The following is a 10,017-nucleotide window of genomic DNA, read 5'->3' as shown; positions in this document are numbered from 1 at the left end:
CACCCAACACTGGAACAGTCCATTGTCAGATATTTAGGCCCAGGCCCAGGCAGAGGAGAGAGGTCCCGTAACAGAGAATCTGGCTTCATGTCAGCAGAGAATCAGTCTTCATGTCATAGCAGAGAATCATGCTTCACGTCACCCAACACTGGAACAGTCCATTGTCAGATATTTAGGCCCAGGCACCCAGGCAGAGGAGAGAGGTCCCGTAACAGAGAATCTGGCTTCATGTCAGCAGAGAATCAGTCTTCATGTCATAGCAGAGAATCATGCTTCACGTCACCCAACACTGGAACAGTCCATTGTCAGATATTTAGGCCCAGGCATCCAGGCAGAGGAGAGAGGTCCCGTAACAGAGAATCTGGCTTCATGTCAGCAGAGAATCAGTCTTCATGTCATAGCAGAGAATCATGCTTCACGTCACCCAACACTGGAACAGTCCATTGTCAGATATTTAGGCCCAGGCACCCAGGCAGAGGAGAGAGGTCCCGTAACAGAGAATCTGGCTTCATGTCAGCAGAGAATCAGTCTTCATGTCATAGCAGAGAATCATGCTTCACGTCACCCAACACTGGAACAGTCCATTGTCAGATATTTAGTACCCAGGCATCCAGGCAGAGGAGAGAGGTCCCGTAACAGAGAATCTGGCTTCATGTCAGCAGAGAATCAGTCTTCATGTCATAGCAGAGAATCATGCTTCACGTCACCCACTACTGGAACAGTCCATTGTCAGATATTTAGTCCCAGGCATCCAGGCAGAGGAGAGAGGTCCCGTAACAGAGAATCTGGCTTCATGTCAGCAGAGAATCAGTCTTCATGTCATAGCAGAGAATCATGCTTCACGTCACCCAACTACTGGAACAGTCCATTGTCAGATATTTAGTCCCAGGCATCCAGGCAGAGGAGAGAGGTCCCGTAACAGAGAATCTGGCTTCATGTCAGCAGAGAATCAGTCTTCATGTCATAGCAGAGAATCATGCTTCACGTCACCCAACACTGGAACAGTCCATTGTCAGATATTTAGGCCCCGAGCATCCAGGCAGAGGAGAGAGGTCCCGTAACAGAGAATCTGGCTTCATGTCAGCAGAGAATCAGTCTTCATGTCATAGCAGAGAATCATGCTTCACGTCACCCAACACTGGAACAGTCCATTGTCAGATATTTAGGCCCAAGCACCCAGGCAGAGGAGAGAGGTCCCGTACAGAGAATCTGGCTTCATGTCAGCAGAGAATCAGTCTTCATGTCATAGCAGAGAATCATGCTTCACGTCACCCAACACTGGAACAGTCCATTGTCAGATATTTAGGCCCCAGCATCCAGGCAGAGGAGAGAGGTCCCGTAACAGAGAATCTGGCTTCATGTCAGCAGAGAATCAGTCTTTCATGTCATAGCAGAGAATCATGCTTCACGTCACCCAACACTGGAACAGTCCATTGTCAGATATTTAGGCCCAGGCACCTAGGCAGAGGAGAGAGGTCCCGTAACAGAGAATCTGGCTTCATGTCAGCAGAGAATCAGTCTTCATGTCATAGCAGAGAATCATGCTTCACGTCACCCAACACTGGAACAGTCCATTGTCAGATATTTAGTCCCAGGCATCCAGGCAGAGGAGAGAGGTCCCGTAACAGAGAATCTGGCTTCATGTCAGCAGAGAATCAGTCTTCATGTCATAGCAGAGAATCATGCTTCACGTCACCCAACACTGGAACAGTCCATTGTCAGATATTTAGGCCCAGGCATCCAGGCAGAGGAGAGAGGTCCCGTAACAGAGAATCTGGCTTCATGTCAGCAGAGAATCAGTCTTCATGTCATAGCAGAGAATCATGCTTCACGTCACCCAACACTGGAACAGTCCATTGTCAGATATTTAGGCCCAGGCACCCAGGCAGAGGAGAGAGGTCCCGTAACAGAGAATCTGGCTTCATGTCAGCAGAGAATCAGTCTTCATGTCATAGCAGAGAATCATGCTTCACGTCACCCAACACTGGAACAGTCCATTGTCAGATATTTAGGCCCCAGCAACCAGGCAGAGGAGAGAGGTCCCGTAACAGAGAATCTGGCTTCATGTCAGCAGAGAATCAGTCTTCATGTCATAGCAGAGAATCATGCTTCACGTCACCCAACACTGGAACAGTCCATTGTCAGATATCTAGGCCCAGCATCCAGGCAGAGGAGAGAGGTCCCGTAACAGAGAATCTGGCTTCATGTCAGCAGAGAATCAGTCTTCATGTCATAGCAGAGAATCATGCTTCACGTCACCCAATACTGGAACAGTCCATTGTCAGATATTTAGTCCCAGGCATCCAGGCAGAGGAGAGAGGTCCCGTAACAGAGAATCTGGCTTCATGTCAGCAGAGAATCAGTCTTCATGTCATAGCAGAGAATCATGCTTCACGTCACCCAACTACTGGAACAGTCCATTGTCAGATATTTAGTCCCAGGCATCCAGGCAGAGGAGAGAGGTCCCGTAACAGAGAATCTGGCTTCATGTCAGCAGAGAATCAGTCTTCATGTCATAGCAGAGAATCATGCTTCACGTCACCCAACACTGGAACAGTCCATTGTCAGATATTTAGGCCCCGGCATCCAGGCAGAGGAGAGAGGTCCCGTAACAGAGAATCTGGCTTCATGTCAGCAGAGAATCAGTCTTCATGTCATAGCAGAGAATCATGCTTCACGTCACCCAACACTGGAACAGTCCATTGTCAGATATTTAGGCCCAAGCATCCAGGCAGAGGAGGAGGTCCCGTAACAGAGAATCTGGCTTCATGTCAGCAGAGAATCAGTCTTCATGTCATAGCAGAGAATCATGCTTCACGTCACCCAACACTGGAACAGTCCATTGTCAGATATTTAGGCCCAGGCATCCAGGCAGAGGAGAGAGGTCCCGTAACAGAGAATCTGGCTTCATGTCAGCAGAGAATCAGTCTTCATGTCATAGCAGAGAATCATGCTTCACGTCACCCAACACTGGAACAGTCCATTGTCAGATATTTAGGCCCCAGTATCCAGGCAGAGGAGAGAGGTCCCGTAACAGAGAATCTGGCTTCATGTCAGCAGAGAATCAGTCTTCATGTCATAGCAGAGAATCATGCTTCACGTCACCCAACACTGGAACAGTCCATTGTCAGATATTTAGTCCCAGGCACCAGGCAGAGGAGAGAGGTCCTGTAACAGAGAATCTGGCTTCATGTCAGCAGAGAATCAGTCTTCATGTCATAGCAAAGTATCATTCTTAACGTCACCCAACACTGGAACAGTCCATTGTCAGATATTTAGGCCCAGGCACCCAGGCAGAGGAGAGAGGTCCCGTAACAGAGAATCTGGCTTCATGTCAGCAGAGAATCAGTCTTCATGTCATAGCAGAGAATCATGCTTCACGTCACCCAACACTGGAACAGTCCATTGTCAGATATTTAGGCCACGGCATCCAGGCAGAGGAGAGAGGTCCCGTAACAGAGAATCTGGCTTCATGTCAGCAGAGAATCAGTCTTCATGTCATAGCAGAGAATCATGCTTCATGTCACCCAACACTGGAACAGTCCATTGTCAGATATTTAGGCCCAAGCAACCAGGCAGAGGAGAGAGGTCCCGTAACAGAGAATCTGGCTTCATGTCAGCAGAGAATCAGTCTTCATGTCATAGCAGAGAATCATGCTTCACGTCACCCAACACTGGAACAGTCCATTGTCAGATATTTAGGCCCCAGCATCCAGGCAGAGGAGAGAGGTCCCGTAACAGAGAATCTGGCTTCATGTCAGCAGAGAATCAGTCTTCATGTCATAGCAGAGAATCATGCTTCACGTCACCCAATACTGGAACAGTCCATTGTCAGATATTTAGTCCCAGGCATCCAGGCAGAGGAGAGAGGTCCCGTAACAGAGAATCTGGCTTCATGTCAGCAGAGAATCAGTCTTCATGTCATAGCAGAGAATCATGCTTCACGTCACCCAACACTGGAACAGTCCATTGTCAGATATTTAGGCCCAGGCACCCAGGCAGAGGAGAGAGGTCCCGTAACAGAGAATCTGGCTTCATGTCAGCAGAGAATCAGTCTTCATGTCATAGCAGAGAATCATGCTTCACGTCACCCAACACTGGAACAGTCCATTGTCAGATATTTAGGCCCAGGCACCCAGGCAGAGGAGAGAGGTCCCGTAACAGAGAATCTGGCTTCATGTCAGCAGAGAATCAGTCTTCATGTCATAGCAGAGAATCATGCTTCACGTCACCCAACACTGGAACAGTCCATTGTCAGATATTTAGGCCCAGGCACCCAGGCAGAGGAGAGAGGTCCCGTAACAGAGAATCTGGCTTCATGTCAGCAGAGAATCAGTCTTCATGTCATAGCAGAGAATCATGCTTCACGTCACCCAATACTGGAACAGTCCATTGTCAGATATTTAGTCCCAGGCATCCAGGCAGAGGAGAGAGGTCCCGTAACAGAGAATCTGGCTTCATGTCAGCAGAGAATCAGTCTTCATGTCATAGCAGAGAATCATGCTTCACGTCACCCAATACTGGAACAGTCCATTGTCAGATATTTAGGCCCAGCACCCAGGCAGAGGAGAGAGGTCCCGTAACAGAGAATCTGGCTTCATGTCAGCAGAGAATCAGTCTTCATGTCATAGCAGAGAATCATGCTTCACGTCACCCAACACTGGAACAGTCCATTGTCAGATATTTAGGCCCAGGCACCCAGGCAGAGGAGAGAGGTCCCGTAACAGAGAATCTGGCTTCATGTCAGCATAGAATCAGTCTTCATGTCATAGCAGAGAATCATGCTTCACGTCACCCAACACTGGAACAGTCCATTGTCAGATATTTAGGCCCAGGCACCCAGGCAGAGGAGAGAGGTCCCGTAACAGAGAATCTGGCTTCATGTCAGCAGAGAATCAGTCTTCATGTCATAGCAGAGAATCATGCTTCACGTCACCCAACACTGGAACAGTCCATTGTCAGATATTTAGGCCCCGGCATCCAGGCAGAGGAGAGAGGTCCCGTAACAGAGAATCTGGCTTCATGTCAGCAGAGAATCAGTCTTCATGTCATAGCAGAGAATCATGCTTCACGTCACCCAACACTGGAACAGTCCATTGTCAGATATTTAGGCCTAAGCACCCAGGCAGAGGAGAAAGGTCCCATAACAGAGAATCTGGCTTAATGTCAGCAGAGAATCAGTCTTCATGTCATAGCAGAGAATCATGCTTCACGTCACCCAACATTGGAACAGTCCATTGTCAGATATTTAGGCCCCAGCATCCAGGCAGAGGAGAGAGGTCCTGTAACAGAGAATCTGGCTTCATGTCAGCAGAGAATCAGTCTTTATGTCATAACAAAGAATCATGCTTCACGTCACCCAACACTGGAACAGTCCATTGTCAGATATTTAGGCCCAGGCACCCAGGCAGAGGAGAGAGGTCCCGTAACAGAGAATCTGGCTTCATGTCAGCAGAGAATCAGTCTTCATGTCATAGCAGAGAATCATGCTTCACGTCACCCAACACTGGAACAGTCCATTGTCAGATATTTAGGCCCAAGCACCCAGGCAGAGGAGAGAGGTCCCGTAACAGAGAATCTGGCTTCATGTCAGCAGAGAATCAGTCTGCATGTCATAGCAGAGAATCATGCTTCACGTCACCCAACACTGGAACAGTCCATTGTCAGATATTTAGGCCCAAGCACCCAGGCAGAGGAGAGAGGTCCCGTAACAGAGAATCTGGCTTCATGTCAGCAGAGAATCAGTCTTCATGTCATAGCAGAGAATCATGCTTCACGTCACCCAACACTGGAACAGTCCATTGTCAAATATTTAGGCCCCAGCATCCAGGCAGAGGAGAGAGGTCCCGTAACAGAGAATCTGGCTTCATGTCAGCAGAGAATCAGTCTTCATGTCATAGCAGAGAATCATGCTTCACGTCACCCAATACTGGAACAGTCCATTGTCAGATATTTAGTCCCAGGCATCCAGGCAGAGGAGAGAGGTCCCGTAACAGAGAATCTGGCTTCATGTCAGCAGAGAATCAGTCTTCATGTCATAGCAGAGAATCATGCTTCACGTCACCCAATACTGGAACAGTCCATTGTCAGATATTTAGTCCCAGGCATCCAGGCAGAGGAGAGAGGTCCCGTAACAGAGAATCTGGCTTCATGTCAGCAGAAAATCAGTCTTCATGTCATAGCAGAGAATCATGCTTCACGTCACCCAACACTGGAACAGTCCATTGTCAGATATTTAGGCCCCGGCATCCAGTCAGAGGAGAGAGGTCCCGTAACAGAGAATCTGGCTTCATGTCAGCAGAGAATCAGTCTTCTTGTCATAGCAGAGAATCATGCTTCACGTCACCCAACACTGGAATAGTCCATTGTCAGATATTTAGGCCCAAGCACCCAGGCAGAGGAGAGAGGTCCCATAACAGAGAATCTGGCTTCATGTCAGCAGAGAATCAGTCTTCATGTCATAGCAGAGAATCATGCTTCACGTCACCCAACACTGGAACAGTCCATTGTCAGATATTTAGGCCCCGGCATCCAGGCAGAGGAGAGAGGTCCTGTAACAGAGAATCTGGCTTCATGTCAGCAGAGAATCAGTCTTCATGTCATAACAGAGAATCATGCTTCACGTCACCCAACACTGGAACAGTCCATTGTTAGATATTTAGTACCAGGCATCCAGGCAGAGGAGAGAGGTCCCGTAACAGAGAATCTGGCTTCATGTCAGCAGAGAATCAGTCTTCATGTCATAGCAGAGAATCATGCTTCACGTCACCCAATACTGGAACAGTCCATTGTCAGATATTTAGTCCCAGGCATCCAGGCAGAGGAGAGAGGTCCCGTAACAGAGAATCTGGCTTCATGTCAGCAGAGAATCAGTCTTCATGTCATAGCAGAGAATCATGCTTCACGTCACCCAACACTGGAACAGTCCATTGTCAGATATTTAGGCCCAAGCACCCAGGCAGAGGAGAGAGGTCCCGTAACAGAGAATCTGCCTTCATGTCAGCAGAGAATCAGTCTTCTTGTCATAGCAGAGAATCATGCTTCACGTCACCCAACACTGGAATAGTCCATTGTCAGATATTTAGGCCCAAGCACCCAGGCAGAGGAGAGAGGTCCCATAACAGAGAATCTGGCTTCATGTCAGCAGAGAATCAGTCTTCATGTCATAACAGAGAAACATGCTTCACGTCACCCAACACTGGAACAGTCCATTGTCAGATATTTAGTACCAGGCATCCAGGCAGAGGAGAGAGGTCCCGTAACAGAGAATCTGGCTTCATGTCAGCAGAGAATCAGTCTGCATGTCATAGCAGAGAATCATGCTTCACGTCACCCAACACTGGAACAGTCCATTGTCAGATATTTAGGCCCAAGCACCCAGGCAGAGGAGAGAGGTCCCGTAACAGAGAATCTGGCTTCATGTCAGCAGAGAATCAGTCTTCATGTCATAGCAGAGAATCATGCTTCACGTCACCCAACACTGGAACAGTCCATTGTCAGATATTTAGGCCCCAGCATCCAGGCAGAGGAGAGAGGTCCCGTAACAGAGAATCTGGCTTCATGTCAGCAGAGAATCAGTCTTCATGTCATAGCAGAGAATCATGCTTCACGTCACCCAATACTGGAACAGTCCATTGTCAGATATTTAGTCCCAGGCATCCAGGCAGAGGAGAGAGGTCCCGTAACAGAGAATCTGGCTTCATGTCAGCAGAGAATCAGTCTTCATGTCATAGCAGAGAATCATGCTTCACGTCACCCAATACTGGAACAGTCCATTGTCAGATATTTAGTCCCAGGCATCCAGGCAGAGGAGAGAGGTCCCGTAACAGAGAATCTGGCTTCATGTCAGCAGAAAATCAGTCTTCATGTCATAGCAGAGAATCATGCTTCACGTCACCCAACACTGGAACAGTCCATTGTCAGATATTTAGGCCCCGACATCCAGTCAGAGGAGAGAGGTCCCGTAACAGAGAATCTGGCTTCATTTCAGCAGAGAATCAGTCTTCTTGTCATAGCAGAGAATCATGCTTCACGTCACCCAACACTGGAATAGTCCATTGTCAGATATTTAGGCCCAAGCACCCAGGCAGAGGAGAGAGGTCCCATAACAGAGAATCTGGCTTCATGTCAGCAGAGAATCAGTCTTCATGTCATAGCAGAGAATCATGCTTCACGTCACCCAACACTGGAACAGTCCATTGTCAGATATTTAGGCCCCGGCATCCAGGCAGAGGAGAGAGGTCCTGTAACAGAGAATCTGGCTTCATGTCAGCAGAGAATCAGTCTTCATGTCATAACAGAGAATCATGCTTCACGTCACCCAACACTGGAACAGTCCATTGTCAGATATTTAGTACCAGGCATCCAGGCAGAGGAGAGAGGTCCCGTAACAGAGAATCTGGCTTCATGTCAGCAGAGAATCAGTCTTCATGTCATAGCAGAGAATCATGCTTTACGTCACCCAATACTGGAACAGTCCATTGTCAGATATTTAGTCCCAGGCATCCAGGCAGAGGAGAGAGGTCCCGAAACAGAGAATCTGGCTTCATGTCAGCAGAGAATCAGTCTTCATGTCATAGCAGAGAATCATGCTTCACGTCACCCAAATCTGGAACAGTCCATTGTCAGATATTTAGGCCCCGGCATCCAGTCAGAGGAGAGAGGTCCCGTAACAGAGAATCTGGCTTCATGTCAGCAGAGAATCAGTCTTCTTGTCATAGCAGAGAATCATGCTTCACGTCACCCAACACTGGAATAGTCCATTGTCAGATATTTAGGCCCAAGCACCCAGGCAGAGGAGAGAGGTCCCATAACAGAGAATCTGGCTTCATGTCAGCAGAGAATCAGTCTTCATGTCATAGCAGAGAATCATGCTTCACGTCACCCAACACTGGAACAGTCCATTGTCAGATATTTAGGCCCCGGCATCCAGGCAGAGGAGAGAGGTCCTGTAACAGAGAATCTGGGTTCATGTCAGCAGAGAATCAGTCTTCATGTCATAACAGAGAATCATGCTTCACGTCACCCAACACTGGAACAGTCCATTGTCAGATATTTAGTACCAGGCATCCAGGCAGAGGAGAGAGGTCCCGTAACAGAGAATCTGGCTTCATGTCAGCAGAGAATCAGTCTTCATGTCATAGCAGAGAATCATGCTTCACGTCACCCAACACTGGAACAGTCCATTGTCAGATATTTAGGCCCAGGCACCCAGTCAGAGGAGAGAGGTCCCGTAACAGAGAATCTGGCTTCATGTCAGCAGAGAATCAGTCTGCATGTCATAGCAGAGAATCATGCTTCACGTCACCCAACACTGGAACAGTCCATTGTCAGATATTTAGGCCCATGCACCTAGGCAGATGAGAGAGGTCCCGTAAAAGAGAATCTGGCTCCATGTCAGCAGAGAATCAGTCTTCATGTCATAGCAGAGAATCATGCTTCACGTCACCCAACACTGGAACAGTCCATTGTCAGATATTTAGGCCCAGGCACCCAGGCAGAGGAGAGAGGTCCCGTAACAGAGAATCTGGCTTCATGTCAGCAGAGAATCAGTCTTCATGTCATAGCAGAGAATCATGCTTCACGTCACCCAACACTGGAACAGTCCATTGTCAGATATTTAGGCCCCGGCATCCAGGCAGAGGAGAGAGGTCCCGTAACAGAGAATCTGGCTTCATGTCAGCAGAGAATCAGTCTTCATGTCATAGCAGAGAATCATGCTTCACGTCACCCAACACTGGAATAGTCCATTGTCAGATATTTAGGCCCAAGCACCTAGGCAGAGGAGAGAGGTCCCATAACAGAGAATCTGGCTTTATGTCAGCAGAGAATCAGTCTTCATGTCATAGCAGAGAATCATGCTTCACGTCACCCAACACTGGAACAGTCCATTGTCAGATATTTAGGCCCCGGCATCCAGGCAGAGGAGAGAGGTCCCATAACAGAGAATCTGGCTTCATGTCAGCAGAGAATCAGTCTTCATGTCATAACAGAGAATCATGCTTCACGTCACCCAAC

Source organism: Bufo gargarizans, chromosome 8 (assembly GCF_014858855.1).
Source record: "Bufo gargarizans isolate SCDJY-AF-19 chromosome 8, ASM1485885v1, whole genome shotgun sequence".
In the NCBI taxonomy this organism is placed as follows: Eukaryota; Metazoa; Chordata; class Amphibia; order Anura; family Bufonidae; genus Bufo; species Bufo gargarizans.
The sequence above is the reverse complement of the archived record's forward strand: the minus strand, read 5'-3'. Positions refer to the sequence as shown.